At 38.4% G+C, this 18,847-nt stretch overlaps 1 pseudogene; it reads right to left on the bottom strand.

Moving 5' to 3' along the window:
* Positions 1–442: 442 nt before the first annotated feature.
* Positions 443–6,387, bottom strand: LOC114174446 (annotated as a pseudogene).
* Positions 6,388–18,847: the final 12,460 nt, after the last annotated feature.

The raw sequence follows: 18,847 nt of genomic DNA on the forward strand, positions 1-18,847 counted from the left end.
TAATTAAGTAATGCTTTGGTGAATTTTGATCCATTATTCAATGTGCAACAAAATTACAAACACTAGTGCAGAATTAGATTTCTACCTCGCCTTATAGGCCTCGGTTGGCAAGGAACCGAAGCCTATAATGGCGCGGTGGCAATTTTGCAATTATACGGAACTTTTATGCCTCGGTTCACCTACAACCCGAAGCCAAAAGCAGTTATAGGCCTCGGTTGTAAAGAAATCGGTGCCAAAAGCGGTGTTAGGCCTCGGTTAAGAAGGCCCGAAGCCAAAAAGGATGCCCAAAATTTCAAAAATGCCATTCTCGTTTTGACTTATAGGCTTCGGTTGGGACAAAAGTCGGTGCCAAAAGTGGTATTAGGCCTCGGGTGTTAGGGACTCGGGGCCAAAATGGGTTATATGCCTCGGTTCTAAATTGAACCGAGGCCATATTGTTTAATTAGGGCTCAAAACTGAACCCCCTTTCTTCCTCGCGCGCGCTCCTCCTCCATTTCTCTCTGCAAGTTCCGGCCACCATCGCGCGTTGCTCCTGTGCTGCCACTGCCACTGCCACCCCGTCGTTGTTTCCTCCTTCTCTCTCTGCGACTTCCGGCGAGAAAACCACGCGAGCACGTGAGCCCCCTGCCGCTGCTGTCTCTCCTTCTCTCTCCACGACTTCCGACGAGAAAACCACGCGAGCCCCCTGCCGCCGTGTCGTCTCGCCTCCGGCCACGCTGCTCCGGCAGTGGTCCCTCTCTCTGTCTCGCTGCAACTTTTCTGACGTCCCTCCACCACCACGCGAGGTCTTCTTCCACCAACGTTGGGCTGCCACCGAACTTTCACGCCTCCGGCCACTTTGCTCCGACCACCGTTGCTGCACCTCACATTCGTGCGCGAACAATTTCCTTTTTTTGTCGCAACTGTCGTGCCTTGGTTTCTTTAAGGTAAATTTCTAACGCATTTTTTTTTGTTTCTTGTTTTGTGTATGTTAATTTTCAATTTTAGTTATTGTGAGTGTTAATTTGCATCGAGATTGAATTTTGAGTGTTTTGATTAATTTTGTGAGAGGATTGAGTCTTAATTTAAGAGCACTGTGTCTTCAAATGTAGAACATTAAGTCTGAATTCAAGAAAATTGTAAGAACACTATAATTGAATAGCTAATATATGATGTTAAGGAAATTGTTGTTTTTGCTTTTATTTGTTACTTATGACTTACTCTTGCATCATCTTCCACTGTCATCTGCTCTTTACGCGCTCCCAGGTTCCTAATTCTAATATTTTCCTATGATGCCAATATGTTGTTTGGTTTATATATTTTATTCATTATTTGTTAAAACATGTTTATTTTTCTTACATGTGAGTTAGCCTTAGTTTCCCGTTTGAGATTCAATACGAAAATTATGTATTGTCCCTGAGTTTTCATTTTGAAAAAATTACATTTTTTTTAAATTAGATATAAGGGGATACAATACTAATAATTTAAATGTATTGAATCTTGAATTGTCCGATTGGACAGTTTAAGAAGATTAATCACTTTCTAGTAATTTATAAGTGCATATATATATATATATATATATATATATATATATATATATATATATATATATATTTTAAAATACATATCTTAAAATTCATGAATATTTGTCAATTGTGTTTTGTATTGATCTTCAGGTGCATATTTGAGTGTGGTTTATAATCACTTTCATTTCGTGTATCCTGAAGGCCAATGCGAAATGCTGGCAAAATTTTGTGAAATTTAAGATATGTATTTTAAAAGTAATATGTACCAATAAAATAAAGAAAGTGAATCTTCTTAAATGGGATAGGGTCACACCTTCATTACGACGTGAGCATTGATTCAAAGATTACTGAAATTATTCACGCAATTTCAGTATGGATCAAGATTGGATTAATTTACCACGTATTAGCACTGAGTATGAGAATGGAGTAGAGGAATTTATAAAATTTGCACAACGTTATGAGGGGAGAAGTGATGATGAGGTGAAGTTCAGATGTCCTTGTGTCAACTGTTTGAATGGAAGAAAATTGAATGCAACTCAAGTTAGGGAACATCTTATTTGTGATGGTTTCCTTAGAAGTTATACAATATGGACATGGCACGGCGAATTAATACACATTCCAACTGTTTCTCGGATTGAATATCTTGCTAATTCCTCCATGAAAGATCGACGGGAAGAGCGACGGGAAGAGCAATTTGAAGAGCGAGTAGAAGTAGAAGAAGACAATATGGAGGACATGATACGGGATGTTGGCGTAGAAGCTTTTGCACAAGCGCATGTGTATGAGACGATGTCTGCTGATGCGGAAACTCTGTTGTATGTTGGTTCAACTAAGTTCACGCGATTATTAGCGGTTTTAAGACTTATGAATTTGAAAGCGACCAATGGTTGGACAGATAAAAGCTTCACAGAATTGCTCGTGCTCTTGATGAAATGCTTCCCGAAGGAAATACTCTACCCACTCGAAACTATGACGCCAAGAAAATTCTTTGTCCGATGCGTATGGAGTATAAAAGGATACACGCATGTCCTAATGATTGCATATTATACAGAAAAGAATTTGAAGATTTGAAAAAATGTCCAAAGTGTGGGTCATCACGGTACAAGCAGAAAAGAAACAGTGAAGATAATGGTCAAATAGAGAAGGAAGGATCTGCTTTGAAAGTAGTCTGGTACCTTCCAATCGTGCCCAGACTTAAGCGTTTGTTTGCAAATCCTAAAGACGCTAAAAACCTTAGATGGCATGCAACTGAGAGAAGATGTGACAGACTCCTTCGTCATCCAGCTGATTCAATGCAATGGAAAAATATTGATCAGGAATTTCCCAAGTTCGGTGAAGAATGTAGAAATATTCGTTTTGGCTTAGCTACCGATGGAATGAATCCATTTGGTAATTTAAGTACAAACCACAGTTGTTGGCCTGTTATATTATTCATTTACAACTTATCTCCTAGACTCTGCATGAAGAGAAAATACATGATGTTGTCTATGATGATATCTGGTCCAAAGCAACCTGGAAATGACATAGATGTATATCTCAATCCTCTAGTTGAAGACTTGAAGTTGTTGTGGGTTGATGGTGTTAAAGTATTTGAATTTGTTGCTTCTGAAACTTTCATGATGCATGCAATGTTATTTTGCACCATTAATGATTTTCCAGCTTATGGTAATTTGTCAGGGTACAGTGTCAAGGGTCATAAAGCATGTCCTATATGTGAAGAAAACACTGCATCTCATCAATTGAAAAACGGAAGGAAGACCGTGTATCTGCGCCATCGAAGGTTAAAGAAAGCATTCAATGGACATCAAGAGAATGACAAAGCACCAACTCCATTAACTGGCATTCAAATTCATGAAAAAGTTAATAAAGTACATCATGTATTTGGTAAAACGTCCAAGAAGTCATTTGCATCGAGCCCTTGGAAGAAAAAATCAATATTCTTTGACCTTCCATATTGGTCGAAGTTAGAAGTTAGGCATTGCATAGATGTCATGCATGTAGAGAAGAATGTGTGTGATAGCTTGATTGGTACACTACTCAACATTCAGGGAAAGACAAAAGATGGAGTAAATGCTTGTTTGGATTTGGTTGAAATGAAGATCCGAGAAGACTTGGCACCAAGGGAGGTTGGTAGGCGCACTTATTTGCCCCCTGCATGTTACACTATGTCCAAACAAGAGAAGATAAGTTTTTGCTTATGTTTAAAGAGTGTCAAGGTACCTCAAGGATACTCTTCAAATATTCAGAGTTTAGTGTCCATGCAAGACTTGAAGCTTGTTGGCCTAAAGTCTCACGATTGCCACATCTTAATGCAACAATTGTTACCTGTAGCTATTCGTGGAATTTTACCCAAAAATGTTAGACAAACTATAACGCGTTTGTGTGCATTCTTCTCTTCAATTTGTAGCAAAGTCATTGATCCTTTAAAGTTAGATGAACTTCAAGCCGAAATTGTTATCATCTTGTGTCAGCTAGAGATGTTTTTCCCTCCATCATTTTTTGACATCATGGTACATTTACTTGTTCATGTGGTAAGAGAAATCAAGTTTGTTGGACCAGTATACTTAAGATGGATGTATCTCATTGAACGTTATATGAAGATTTTGAAAGGGTATGTGAAAAATCAATATCGTCCAGAAGCTTCAATGATCGAAAGATATATTGCTGAAGAAAGTGTCGAGTTTTGTTCAGATTACATGGCAAAAGCAAAACCGATAGGAGTTTCTCACAGATCATGGTTGAACAGGTGTTCTATAAGTAACATCATACGAGGTGTGAGTGTGGTTACCAAAAATCGCGAAGAGTTGATGCAAGCACACCTATACATATTGAACAACACAAATGAGGTAATACCTTACTTATCTGCACACAAAGTCATTGTGAAAGAGAACAATCCAAGACAATCAGAGAAATGGCATTTGATGGAGCATAATAGAACATTCATGCCTTGGTTTAAATATGAGGTTTTGAAGGATTCGCAATGCTCCGAGACTTTGATGTGGTTAGCAAATGGGTTGAAATTTGATGTCATCTGTTGTACAGGTTATGAAATCAATAATTGCACATTCTATACAAAGTCTCTTGATGATAAAAGCACAGTACAAAATAGTGGAGTCAGTCTTGAAGTTGAGTCGCTACAATTTTCTACATCTAAAGATCAAAATCCTGTAGTAGGATCAATGACATACTATGGTGTAATACAAGAGATATGGGAGGTTGATTATACCATGTTTACTATTCCACTGTTCAAATGTAAGTGGATTGACAATAAGAGTGGTGTCAAAATAGATGAATCAGGAATGATTCTAGTGGATTTTCGAAAGGTGGGTTATCGAGATGAGCCATTTATCATGGCACAACAAGCATCTCAGGTTTTATATGTTAAAGATCCTGCGTCTGAACATTGGTTTGTCTCTCTTCATGGAAAAAACAGATTGATCCTAATGAAGAGAATATGAGTGATCTTAATATTGTTGTCACCTACTCATTTAGAAGAACGATAAATGTTGATGAAATCCATCTAGTTGATGATGTACATGCAATTCGAGAAGATCACGATGAAGGAATATACATATGACCAATCAATAACTTTATGTATGAATTTCATATTCTTGTTAAAATTTAGGTGTTTTGTTAAATAATGTTTTATATATTAATTTTCCAGTTGCTTATTAATGATTTTTTATGTTTTCATTTCACAGATACATGGTTGAACATTATACTTCATCAGAGGATGAAGCACCTACTAAGGGACCCACCAGAGGAGCCACTAGGTTGAGAGAGCTCTTAATTAGAAGAGCTAAAGGTCAGAAAACACATGTTGATATTAACGTCGACACTGGTGAGCCCAGTGGTCGTTATGGGGACGTCTTCAAAAGCTATTTACACTAGTGCAGGAAGGCCTTTTGGCAGCGGTTATTTTTCATATTCTGCACCGGTTCCCGGACCGAGGCATATTGGGACGAGGCCAAAAGAGGATAGCCTTTGGCCTCGGTTGTAAACTGAAGCCATAGAGCCCCTCTTCTGCCTCGGTTGTTAGGTCTAACCGAAGCCATATGTGCTCACATTTTTAAATTTTTAAAAAATTCGCTCATGTTTTGGCCTCGGTTTTAGTATGACCCGAGGCCATATGTCCCTTTTTGGCTTCGGTTTGCGTAGTACCCGAGGACATATGTCACCATTCTCAACCGCATTCCATGGCACCCACAAATCTGCATCCCTCCCCAAAGCCCTATCCCAATCCCCCACCACCACGGTTCCCAAATTCGCTTCCCACGCCTTCCTCAACATCTCCGAAAAATCCGAATCATCTGAAACCAAAAACAGCCAATCAATCCCTCTACTCATCGAATGCACCATCTGCCTCTTCAACGCCCAATCCGCCGCCTGCGACTTATCTTGCACTATCTTAACAAACACCCCTGCCCGCCGCAGCTCCGCCGCCAGCCTGTACCCCACCTTCGGAACCAGCAGCGTCGTCGCCGCGGGACCTCCTCCTCTAGAACAGATGGTGAGAGGACCTCCAGCTCCGCCTCGCCCTGGTATGCCTGCGCCTCCTCCACCTCGCCCCGGCATGCCGCCACCACCTGGCAGCAGTGTTCTGGTGTTTGGTCCTCCTCGACCTGGCATGCCACCTCCCCCAAACCCTCCAAACCAGCAACAACAGTAACGAGAGAATGGATTGGTAGGTTGTATCTGAGGGTGTGACCACACCCTTCCGTTCGAGGATGTCGAGGTTCCTGCGTTCCCGGCGCTCTTCTAGGACCCACTGGGGGAGGTGGACGAAGGCGTGGCGGTTGGCGTTGGCGGAGAAGTCAGTCACCTCGCCGAAGTGGGAGGCAAGGGTTTTTAGCGAAACAGCGGCGTCGTATGGAGGCCCGCATAGGGAGAAAAAGTGAATATTTGCAGAGAGAAATGGAGGATAGCAGCGCGCGCGAGGAAGAAATGGGGTTCAGTTTTGAGCCTTAATTAAACTATATGGCCTCGGTTCAATTTAGAACCGAGGCATATAACCCCTTTTGGCCCCGGTTCCCTAACACCCGAGGCCTAACATCCCTTTTGGCACCGGCTTTTTCCCAACCAAAGCCTATAAGTCAAAACGAGAATGGCATTTTTGAAATTTTTGGCAACCTTTTTGGCTTCGGGCCTTCTTAACCGAGGCCTAACACCCCTTTTGGCACCGGGTTTTTTGTAATCGAGGCCTATAACTGCTTTTGGCTTCGGGTTTTAGGTGAACCGAGGCATAAAAGTTGCTTCTAATTGCAAAATTGCCACCGCGCCATTATAGGCTTCGGTTTCTTGCCAACCGAGGCCTATAAGGCGAGGTAAAAATACAATTTTGCACTAGTGTTAGGAATGTTGGCACGAGAGAGAATATCAATCCTTACGCCATCTTTTGATCATGTCATTGAAGTTGATCGGGAAATGATATGGCAAGATTTATTGGTAACTAATATTAATGTTATTAAAGTTATACTTTGATTTTGTTGATAATATGATAAATATTATTGATGACATATTCTATATTGCAGCTAACATTTGATATTCCAAATATGCCGACGCTAAGACAAAAATGTTTATCATCGGTGGCTGAGAAATTTTGTGGTTTTAAGACCAAGTTGACGTCAAGGTATGTCTTTGGACATAAAAAGAATGAAAATCCATTGTTGAAATACACTTTGATTGATGAAGACCATGGCGTAGTTTCTTGAGCTTCGAACATCTGAGGGATGGCAGGTATGTTTATTTGAAATCATCAATAGCACAATTGATAATTATGCAAAATTTTAACTAATTCATAAAGTGGGTTTTATATGTTACAGGTAAAGAGGAAAAAGGCTCAAAGCATGAGTGCTCAAAATAAAAACCCGCACATATTATCTCGTGGTGGGTATAGAAAACTTGAAGAGAAGATAATGACAAAAAAGAAAAAATCTAGGCCCCCACCTTCTGAGGGTGAAGATACTGAGCCTCCTTCACCATCATCACATCATCAGAAGTGGAAGTTAGCCCGTTTACGCTCATCGGGCAACTACACTTCTGACTCTGCACGAGAAATTTCTGAGAAAATTGTAAGATACAATTCTTATCTAAATTGCTCGTTCATGTTTTATATTGTATTTTTATTTATAAATATTTTTGTTACATTGTAGGATTCGTTGGTTGAGCAGACCTCCCAAGGAGGATTCATTCCAGAAGGTCGTCATGACATACTTTCTGCTGCAATTAGACGACCTGAGCACCCTGGACGTGTGCGTGGTGCTGGATCAGGAGTCGGCATACGCCAATTTTTTGGTTCCTCCTCTCGTCAGTCTTCATGCAGTCATGGTGCTGATTATGAACAAAGACTAAAGGAAATGATCACGGCGCAGGTGAGAGAAGAACTAATGCGCCAATTTGAGCATTATGGCATTCGTTCGCTAGTGGATCATCCGCCAGAACTAGACCCATTTGTGCCTCCCACTGATAAATTTGTTTTCTATAAGTTATGAATTGAATAAATGATATTTAATAAAGTAATTGAATAACATTAATAAATCGTTGACTCTAATAGGTAGAAGCGGAAAGGGGAGTTGTTCAGCTCCACCCGAGGATGACATGGATGACACTCATCCATGTCAGCTATATATTTGGGATGGTACAAAGAAGACACTAGTGGTTCGTGGAAAAGTATTTGAGGCAGCCACAGTGCTTCATAGCATTGAGTTATCAGAGGATGAGGTTAAGGTCACGGTAGAGGAGGTTCTCATGCCGTATGCTTTAGTTCCTGTGCCAACAGATGAGGTGTATACTGTGGCACATGCATTCCAGTGTTTCCTCGCCTGGCCTAGAGATTTGGTTGATACTAACCCCCTGGTACAGACTCTTAAACCCACAAATATACTACATTTTTAAGTTTACATGTTTATTATATTCAAACTTAAATTATATTCAATTTTAACTGAAATTGCATCAATATAGGAAAAACCTCAATCAAAGAAGATTCTTCTCTCTTGCAGAAATCATAGCTGATAAGCCGATGCAGGTTCCTTGGGATGCTAACATTTTTGGGAGAGATCTTGACATCCTGCTTTACTTGCATTCCTAAGATGTCTTGGAGCTTGCACGGGGACAAGAGGAACTCAATATTACCATTATTCAGTTATGGATGATGTAAGTCTTTTAGTCGTTATATATAGTTATTTGATATATTTATCTATTTACTTATATCAAATCAATTTTTGGTTTAGGTATATGTCTGGTGTCACTGAAACTATGGGGCTGAATGATCTATATGGGTTTATAGACCCCCAACTCACCCATGAAGGCAGCAAGTTTGATGACATCCAAGCATATGTTTCCTTTTTATAGACCCCCAACTCACCCATTTGCAATATTTCCTTTTTATATACTAACTTAACTTAATCTATTATTTTGTAGACATTTAAGAGTCTTGTAGCAATTCCCGCAAAGTCCATCAAGTTTGGTAGGACAGCATGTGCCAAATATATAATTGAAATGTACAATACTATTGATTAGGACATCTATCTTGATTGTACATGATTTGTAATTGTCTTTTAAATGAATTTGAATTGTGGATGCATTATAAAATATCTTGTTATGCCCTATTCTGGTCTGTGCTGGGTGTTGAATAAAATTTGCAGGTTTTAAATGTGGGAATAACACTAAAACATAAATCGCATTAAAAAAAACAACATATTAGGCCTCGGTTCATACCAGAACCGAGGCAAAAAGGTGAAATATGGCCTCGGGTAATACTCCAACCGAGGCCAAAAAAGTGACATATGGCCTCGGGTAATTCTCCAACCGAGGCCTAAAAGTGACATATGGCCTCGGGTACCAGTCCAACCGAGGCCAAAACGTGAGCGAATTTTTTAAAAATGTAAAAACTGAGCACATATGGCTTCGGTTAAGCCAGAAAACCGAGGCAGAAGAGGGTTTCTATGGCCTCGGGTGCCGGGGAACCGAGGCAGAAGAGGGGCTCTATGGCCTCGGGTTGCGACCGAGGCCAAAGGCTATCCTCCTTTGGCCTCGCCCCAATATGCCTAGGTCCGGCAACCGGTGCAGAATATGAAAAATAACTGCTACCAAAAGGCCTTCCTGCACTGGTGAAAGGTGGCCCAATTACAATGGCCGAAATCCACATGTAAACAAATGTTCATCTAGATTTTAATATCTTTTTGATGAGTGCATATTTTTGCCCTCATTCAATGTTTAATTCTGGGTATTTAATTGAATTTGTATGCTTAAAGAGTGATTGAATTAACAATTTTGATAATTAGGCTATTTGAACTTGTGTGATAAAAATGTCTTAAAAAGTGATTTTTAGCTGCATAAATTATTTTTGGATATTTTAACGTTTGTTGATGCAGCTGAAGTTAAGATTATGCTCATTCAAGGTGGGAAAATAAATTGATTAAAGTTACAAACTACTTTTAAATAAGGCTGAAATTAGCAAGTTTTGGAAAAATCACTTCTGCACCCCTAGTTTTTACTTATACACTCCCTTCTTTCTAAATGGGTCTCTCCTAAAACCTATTCTACACCTCCTAATATGTCTATTTACACCCCTCCTACCACTTAATCCTCAACTTTCAAATTAGGCCAACCATATGCTGACACGTGGCATTAATCCTTGCAAGCACATATGCACCAATTAGACACTGCCACGTCATCATCTCCTCCATCTCTCACATGAAACCCTAACCCTAATTTTCTCCTCTCCTTCCATCACCATGGAAGTCGCCACCCTTGTCGGCAGCAAGTTTTCAGCCACCATCGTGCCCAAGTCTACACATCCGTGCAGCTGCCAAGGGAGGGAGAAACATGGAGGCAGAAACTCTAATTCTGGAGAGATAGTCTCTACGCCACGTGTCATCCTATCATTGCACAGTCAAAGTGGTCAAAGCTGGTCAAATATTCAAATCTGGTCAAAGACTGGTCAAACAAGAGGGGTTGAAGTGCAAATATTGATATTTTTGGATGTCTTTGCAAATTTGAACTACAGGATTAAAAATGGCTTATTGAGAAAATTAATGCAAATATTATTTGTTAATAATTTATCAGATATCTTTAAATAATTAATTTATTTAATTATATCATAAATTATTAACCAACTATATTTGTCAAATAGTTTATATCTCTCCAAATATCTTTGAATATTTATCTTTATCTTTATTTTAAAAGATATTTGAGAGGTTTTAGCAACAGAAAAGCTCAGTCCAATTCCTATATAAAGACACCAAGGGAGAAGCATAAAGGACAAGCTCGGGACTTTGGAGTTTTGGAACCCTTAGGGGGGCCTAATTTCGTTTCCTTTCTCTATCTCCATTCTTTTATCTTTATTTTGCATTCATGGAGTTCTAAACATTCTTGGGTTGATTCCATTGTAATTTCATTATGGATTTTGAGGTTACAATGAATTAATTTCTTTATTCTTTTTATTATTGTTGAGGTTTTAATTCATCTATGTCTTTTATCTTTGAATCACGTAAAAAGTAATGATTTTAATTCAATCTATTTTCTTTACTATTGTTTATATCTTATTTTATCTTTTTATCTTTATCCCTCATATTTTTATAATTTTTTTTGACTAACTCTTGTATAGTTTTATAAGAACTAATTTGTTAAAAATCAATTCCGTGTTCGTTGGGATACGACTTAGGGTTACTTTACCTTTTATGTTTTCTTGACTACTATATTAGCAATACTGACGTTGCTATAGTTTAGTAGTATTAATTTGATCGCGTCAACGATAACGTTATCACTTTCTTAGCGCATTTGAAAAGTAGCTTGATTCCATTGGGCCTTGAAGGATCTTGACCATCACTAGTATTTTGAATCTTCTTAAGCTCTCCTTTAGTGATTAGGCCTTTATTTGGGCTTGGACCTTGTTTTGGTATTGGGCCTTGAAATGGGCTTGGGCTAGACCCATGACTTTTGTTGAGTTTGTGTTGGCTCTTCAAAAAATTGAGTGATTCATGATCATTACGAATAATATACTCCTTAGAAACAAGGTAATGTTCCCAAGTATGAAAAGCTCTCACAAGTGCATAAAGCTCTTTGTCATAGGTGAGATAATTATGAGAAGGCCCATTTAATTTTTCACTGAAATAAGCAATGGGGTGGACTTCTTGTAATAACACAACACCTACGCCAACTCCCAAAGCATAACATTCTAGCTCAAAAGTTTTCTCAAAATTTGGAAGGGCTAGAATAAAAGCTTGCGTGAGCTTAGCTTTGATCTCATAAAAAACATGTTGTTGTCTTTCACCCCACACAAAAGAAACATCTTTCTTGACAAGTTCGTTTAAGGGTGAAGCAAGAGTTAAGAAGTTAGGTACGAACCTTCTATAAAAGCTGGCAAGGCCATGAAAACTACGAATTTCCCTAACATTCTTAGGAATAAGCCATTGTTGGACCCCATTTTTGTTGACTACAAAACCTAGGAAGACTACACTATCTACACAAAAAGTGCATTTGTCTATGTTTGCAAAAAGTTGATTGACTCTAAGAATAGAAAGAACATCGCTAAGGTGACCTACGTGACCACTAAGAATTTTACTATACACAGAGATATCATCAAAATAAACTATAATAAACTTACCAATACAATCCCTCAAGACATGATTCATTACGTGCATGAAAGTACTTGGATGGGATGTCTATACTTGATGGTCATGTTGTTGATAGCTATACCATCACAACACATACGCCATTTGCTATCTTTTTTGGGAATCAACAACACCGGAACAACACAAGGACTTAAACTCTTTTGTACCCAACCCTTATCCAAGAGTTCTTGTACTTGAGACTTTATCTCCTTTGTTTCTATTAGATTTTTCCTATAGGTAGGTCTATTGGGAAAACTAGTCCCAAACACAAAATCAATTTGGTGCTCAATTCCCCTAATAGGTGGAAGCCCACAAGGTCCATCCTTAGGAAAGAGATCATCAATTTCTTGAAGAGAAACAATTGGAGGAGGTGGATTCTTAGGTGAACTTAAATGTCAAGTGATAGATGCTTGATATAAGAGAAGATAGGAAGGTTGTTCTTCATGAAGTATATTTAGTAAAGACTTTTGCGTTAAAAGTACTTCATGAGGAATGACCATAAGAACTTGAAACATTAGGATCCTCTACCTCACTCTTAGCAATCAAAGAAGAGTTCTTGGATTTGTCTTCATCTCTCCAAGCTCACATTTAAGCTTGGTCCTTGGTAACTTGAGTACGAGTAAGAGGATGAAGAACAAATTTCTTAGCATGGTGTAGGAGAGTCATCTCATTGGTATGACCATTGTGGCTGGTTTTTTGGTCAAATTTCCATAGTCTTCCCAAGAGAATATGACAAGCTTCCATTGGAATTACATCACATAAAACTTTATCTTTGTATTTTCTAATGGATAACTTAATGTCCAGTTGATGCTTACCTATAATATCCTCATCTTCATTAAGCCAATGAAGTTTATAAGGTTTGGGATGAGGTATTAAAGCTAAGTTTAACTTCTCAACCAACCTTGTGCTACAACAATTGTAACACGACCCACTATGAATGATAAAAGAACATGTATTTTTTCAAAACATCACACCTAGTATGGAAAATGTTTTCTCTTTGATCATTGAGAGGAGCACTTTGTTGATTATTGAGAAGTCTCCTAATCATGACAAGGCGACCTTTATTAGGAAAAGCATCTTCTTTGGAAGGGCCTTGTGAATGAGAACTCTTGGAGTCACTTGAAGAAGAAGACTCCTCTTGGCTATTCTAGATGTCATTGCCCTTTAACACAATAGTTCTTTTTGTTGGGCACTGGTCAGCAACATGACCTCAGCCGAAACACTTAAAACACTTGATTTCACTACCTTTTTTGGTAGAGGTCTCTCCGTTCTCATTTACCTTTGCCAGATTCTTAGAAGTAGACTCAATCTTTTGAAAAATCCTTTTTAAAATCCCTTTATGACTCATTTTTGGGATAAGAGATAGAAGAATCCTTGTGAGAATGTCTTCTTAAATGTTGTTGCTCAACCTTAATGCTTATGGCACAAGTGAGACCACTCAATAATCTAGCAACGGTAAGGTCCTCATCTTCTTCTATCCCAGCTCTCAAAATATACAACTCCATCTTTTGTCTATCTTCTTCAATTGTCATAGACCTTTGTTGGAGCCTTTGGAGGTTATCCATGAGCAATCTTTTGTAATAAGATGGGACATGGCGTGCATGAAGGGATTCTGTAAGATCAAACCAATATTCAATTTCAGGAAGCCCTTTTCTCATTCTTTGTAGGACCAAGGAAATCCACCAATTCAAAGCATGCCCTTGAAAGCTAAGGGTAGGTAAGGAGACACACTTTTCTTCTTCTACAACATGACTTTCGAAAAGTTGTTCAACTTTGGCAACCCAATCAAGAAATGCCTGTACATTATCTCTACCATGAAAGTGAGGAAAATATATTTTAACTCCCTCAAGATGAGGAGGAATGCACCTTTGCCTTCTCACATGAGGCGATTGTCTATAATGCTGGCGCTCATCATCCTCTTCCTCCTCCTCATTATCAAAATCATGCCTATTAGAGGCATGTGCAGGCCTAAGAGAGGCACGGTGGGGACGTGTGGGTCTAAGTTGATTAGCAATGACTTGAAGGTTGGCTTGCATGTCAGCCATTTGAGGTCTTATGTCCTTAACCTCTTGAGAAAGATGAGTAAGGACTTGAGGATTAATTTCAACCTCTTCTTCCAGTGTGGGAGGGAGGCCATGATTATCAGTTTCATCTCTTTGAAATTGGGTACTTGAACGAGTAACCCTTTTTGTGCTCATGGTGATTGAATGCCTTATGAACTTTCACAAAAGAGTGAAGCAAGAGGACTTGCAGAAGTGTACCTCCAGGTTAGCGAGGTGAGTCTCATGGACTTCTTAAGTACCAAGGCTAATCCTTGCCAAGGTGACACTTGCAAAAGTACTCAAATGTTCACACAAATGTGTAAGTAATAAGTATAGAGAATCACTTGAGACAAAGCACACACAAGCAAAGAAAAAGACACTAAACAGACCCCTAGATGGTAAGACTTTAGAGACTTTGGTCTCTTAAATCAAGCCACTAACATGTAAAGCAATAAATCTAGGCTATGCGGCTTATTGGTAAGGTGAGAAAGCACTTAGAACTTTTAACACACTCACCACTACAAGCGGTGCACTAATGGAGATTTGAAGGTTCTAATTAGGAGACCAGATTGAACACCTTTGGTTCCCCAAGACACCTAATTAGTCCATAATTACAAGAGTAAACTTAAACAAGATTGGTGTAAGAATTATGCTTATGTGTTTTTATTGTTTGGAAGGCATTTGCAGGGTTTAGTAGAACCATATATGTAGTAAGGTATGATAGGAAATGATATGATGAAATTGCATGGTGATTTGAGGTATGTTTGATCATGTGATGAGTTATGGTATGCATATGTATACATATGTGAGGGAACAATATAAATTCATTGGCAATCTTAAAGCCAAGATGGTTCTTTTACCTAGAGGGCTTTGTCGAGTCAGGGTAAAAGGGTTTCGTTTCGCTATAAGTCTTTGGCATGAGTTTAGCAAGAGTGCTCCTACCTAAGGCTTTGTCCAGTGAGTGGAGTTGTTGCTTGTAAGTCTATGGAAAGCAAGGGAAGAGACTTTTCCAAGATGCGTTTTTGTGCAGGAAAGGTAGAGTGGTTGGTTGTAAGAGCATGTATTACCGTTTGATATTACTTGGTGGTAATATACTAATGATTACATTTTATGGTTTTGAGAACATGTGATAGTTGATATCTTGAATGAGTTATGTTATATTGTGGTAATGCTAGGTGAGTTGTATGTTGATATACATGGTTATGTGATGTGTTACATGGTTAGCTCACCCTTGCATGTTTGTGGTTGTGGTTTCCACTTATAACTTGTGTTATACAGGAGCAAATGTTGATGCATATATAGTTGGAGAAGCTTGGCTATGAGGAGCTTGTAAGGAAGCTTTTCGGAGTTTTTGAGACATTTCAAAATGTTCCTTTGAATAAAATGTAATAGATTAGTTGTTTTGAGTTTTGAACTTGGAAGAAATTGGTATTAAGTTTTCTCGTTATGGCATAATTCAGTTTGGTTATTCTGATGAAGGTTCATTTGAATAATAAAATTTCATCTGGATGAAATTTTTGGACCGTGGACTTTTGAAATAAAATAATTATGTGAAGTTTATATTTAATAGGATGGTATAAGAGTTTTATGATTGGAAGTTTTTAAAAAAAGAATTAACACGTGACATCTCGAAAGGGGTGTTATAGTCACCACATATGACGAAGTGTTGTTACACAACTCACCAAAATTTTAACGTTGTTTCATTTCAGGGACTAAATCCACTTATTTCTAGAGTTGGGGGATTAAATTGGCTCAAAGTTTAGAAGAGGGACTAAATCTAATTTTATGTGAAAGTAAAGGGACTGTTTGACTCTCTAGTTGCAATAAGTGTAACAAAACCTAATTTCACCCTTTTAACGCGGTAAAGTGGTCAACTAGTGTATTAATCCAAAGAAATAGCCAAAAAATAGAATGTACTCAATGTATGAGAACCTGAAGTAGTGCAAAATAGTAGGAAAAAATGAATAAATGAACCAAAAACGCTCCCAACTGTTATTCTAATGCATGAAAATGGTATCAGAACATGTGTAATGTGTATCTAGATGTTAAGTAGCCGGTTCTAAACTTAAAATGTAACTAAAACAATGTAGAATAGTGCAAGTGAAAATTTCTCAACAAAATGTGTAACACCCCTTTCGAGTTGCCACTGTAATTTTGTAATCACCAAAATTCCAAAATATAAAATTCTGATACCATTCTATTAAATAGGAAATTCCACAATCTTTTTTTCTTTCAAAAGACACTTTCCAAAATTTTCATTCAAATAAAACTCTATTCTTTGAAATAAAAAAATATTAAAACCAAACCAACAAAGTATAAGTTATCAAACGAAAACTTTTTAGAAAACCAAACTCCAAAGTAGTCAACTTTTACATCTTATTTCCAACAAAATAAAAATCTTTCCAAGATTTTTGAAAGCTTTTCCCCACGGACCTCTTCACTACTATGCACCTCTGTATTAGCATCTACATCAACATCTGCTCCCTATACCACATAAGTTATACGATCATTGCACAAGCACAAAGAATACACAAAAGCAAGGGTAAACTAACCTAATAAACATCACAAATGATATTAATTATATCACATTCTCACCCATGCCATCCAAGATATCAACCAATCACATGTCATTATCAAATCATATTACCATCCAGTAATATTAAGCAATATGTCATTCTCTCATAACCAACCAATCTACCTTCCATGCGCAACAACACTTCAGGGAAAGGGCCTTTCCCCTGCTTTCCATAGAATTACAACCAACAACTTTACCGCTCAACAAAGTCTTGGGTAAGAACAACATGTTACCAATCAACTATCAAAATTTTAGCTCAATCAAACAGTTAACGAATTGAGAAACTTAATTTTACCAAAACTAGATAGACTAGAAAAATACACACTCACCATAATAAGAAAAAGAGCACCATTCAATAGTTCATGACACATTTCTTAAACTACAAACCTCCAAATACGGATAACAATTGTCAAACTAAAGAACAACAATTTACCGATCAACTATTAAAATTTAAGCTCAAACCAATAGTTAACAAATCGAGAAACTAAATTTTATCAAAACTTGTGCAGACTAGAAAAATACACACTCGTCTAAATATGAAAAACAACGTGAAAATGTCATATTTTATGCATAAAGTACCTATTCAAAACATGCACAAAATGAACTAGCAACCATCCCATATAATTTCTATTAACTTGAAATCATACACGCATCCTTCAAACTCTTATACTAACATCATCATGCTCAAACATACACATCTTGTATCAACTACCCTCTCCATGGGGATCCTCCCTACATTTCCTGATTCCTCCCTATAACTATTATTCGCCCGACTACTCCCGCTCCCCCCAGACCTCTCACTACTCGAACTCAACAAGGAAACCCTATCACTACTACTAGACATACCTAATTCTTTTTAGGATGACGGAGGAGATAAAGAAGATATCAGACAGCTCTAACGCACACGAAGTAACTAATCTCAGATTTTTCTCAAATGAAGCTGATGGACGTCCTTGGAGTAGGAGAGGGAGGAAATCCATGGAGAATGTTGAGAAGAAGATGAAGTGCAGCAGAATTTGGAGAATTAGAGAAAGGTTGCTCTCGGAAATGGAGAATTTGGTGAAGATGAAGAGTAGAAGTGGAGCTATGGTATGGAAGATGGCTAGAGGAGATGAAGGAGAAGGTTAGCCATGTGTGCTCTCAAATTAATAGAAGTGTGGAGTGATCTCAAACACTAGCATCTATTAGCAATTCAAGAGTAACCATTACAATATTTGAGTGGCTCTATTTATAGGCACATTGCCGGCCAAATGAAAAGAAAATGCAACAAAGATGAAATGCAAATGTAGCTTGGAGAAGAAGCTTGATTATAGACCATGTGATGTAGTAGATGAGTCTAGATGGTGCCAAGTGGCATATCACACTCTCCTTGCCCAAGTCACACGCACCATGCTTCCATCACATGCTCCTTGCTTAGTTCATGCTTTGCTTGCATCCAAAAGGAGAGCCACTCTAGTAACTCTCGACCAATGGTAGCACATTGGGCTCGGCCCAAATGATCCCAACAAGTGTTCTAGCTTTTATTGAAAGCAAAGCCTAAACAATGGCCCAATTTAAATCTAGACTACTTCCTTCATGCATCATCTCATATTTTAGAGATTTCTTTAGCCCATGTAAATAATGTAAAAAGCCCATGATTGACTTGATCATCTTGTGAGAGGCCCATATGAATCTTTCTCATCATGCTTCTAGTGATTGGGCCTTGATATGGGCTTGGGCTTGTTGATGCACTTGAGCTTGGGCTTGTTGGGGTCACATCAGAAGCAATATGGGCACACTGCCAACAACAACTTCATTTATACACATGAATTCCAAACTTCACAACTCCTTCCCACCAATTGTCACAACCCATTCCAATCGTCACAAGGCACACCAAAAGTCATCAAGCATAAAAAATGACGGTGCAAAACCTCTTTAGATTAGACTTCTGACACCTCTTCACCTGCCACGAACCCCTTCACCTACCACAAACCTCTTTACACTTTTAGCCTTAACACTGTTCATCACACTTAAAGGTTGGGAGACTGGTGTACCACATCTAGCCGGCCTCGCTAACACGTTAGCACTTATCATCCTTCACCGCCATGTACATATATATATATATATATATAT

This window comes from Vigna unguiculata, chromosome 2 (genome assembly GCF_004118075.2).
Source record: "Vigna unguiculata cultivar IT97K-499-35 chromosome 2, ASM411807v1, whole genome shotgun sequence".
Taxonomy (NCBI): Eukaryota; Viridiplantae; Streptophyta; class Magnoliopsida; order Fabales; family Fabaceae; genus Vigna; species Vigna unguiculata.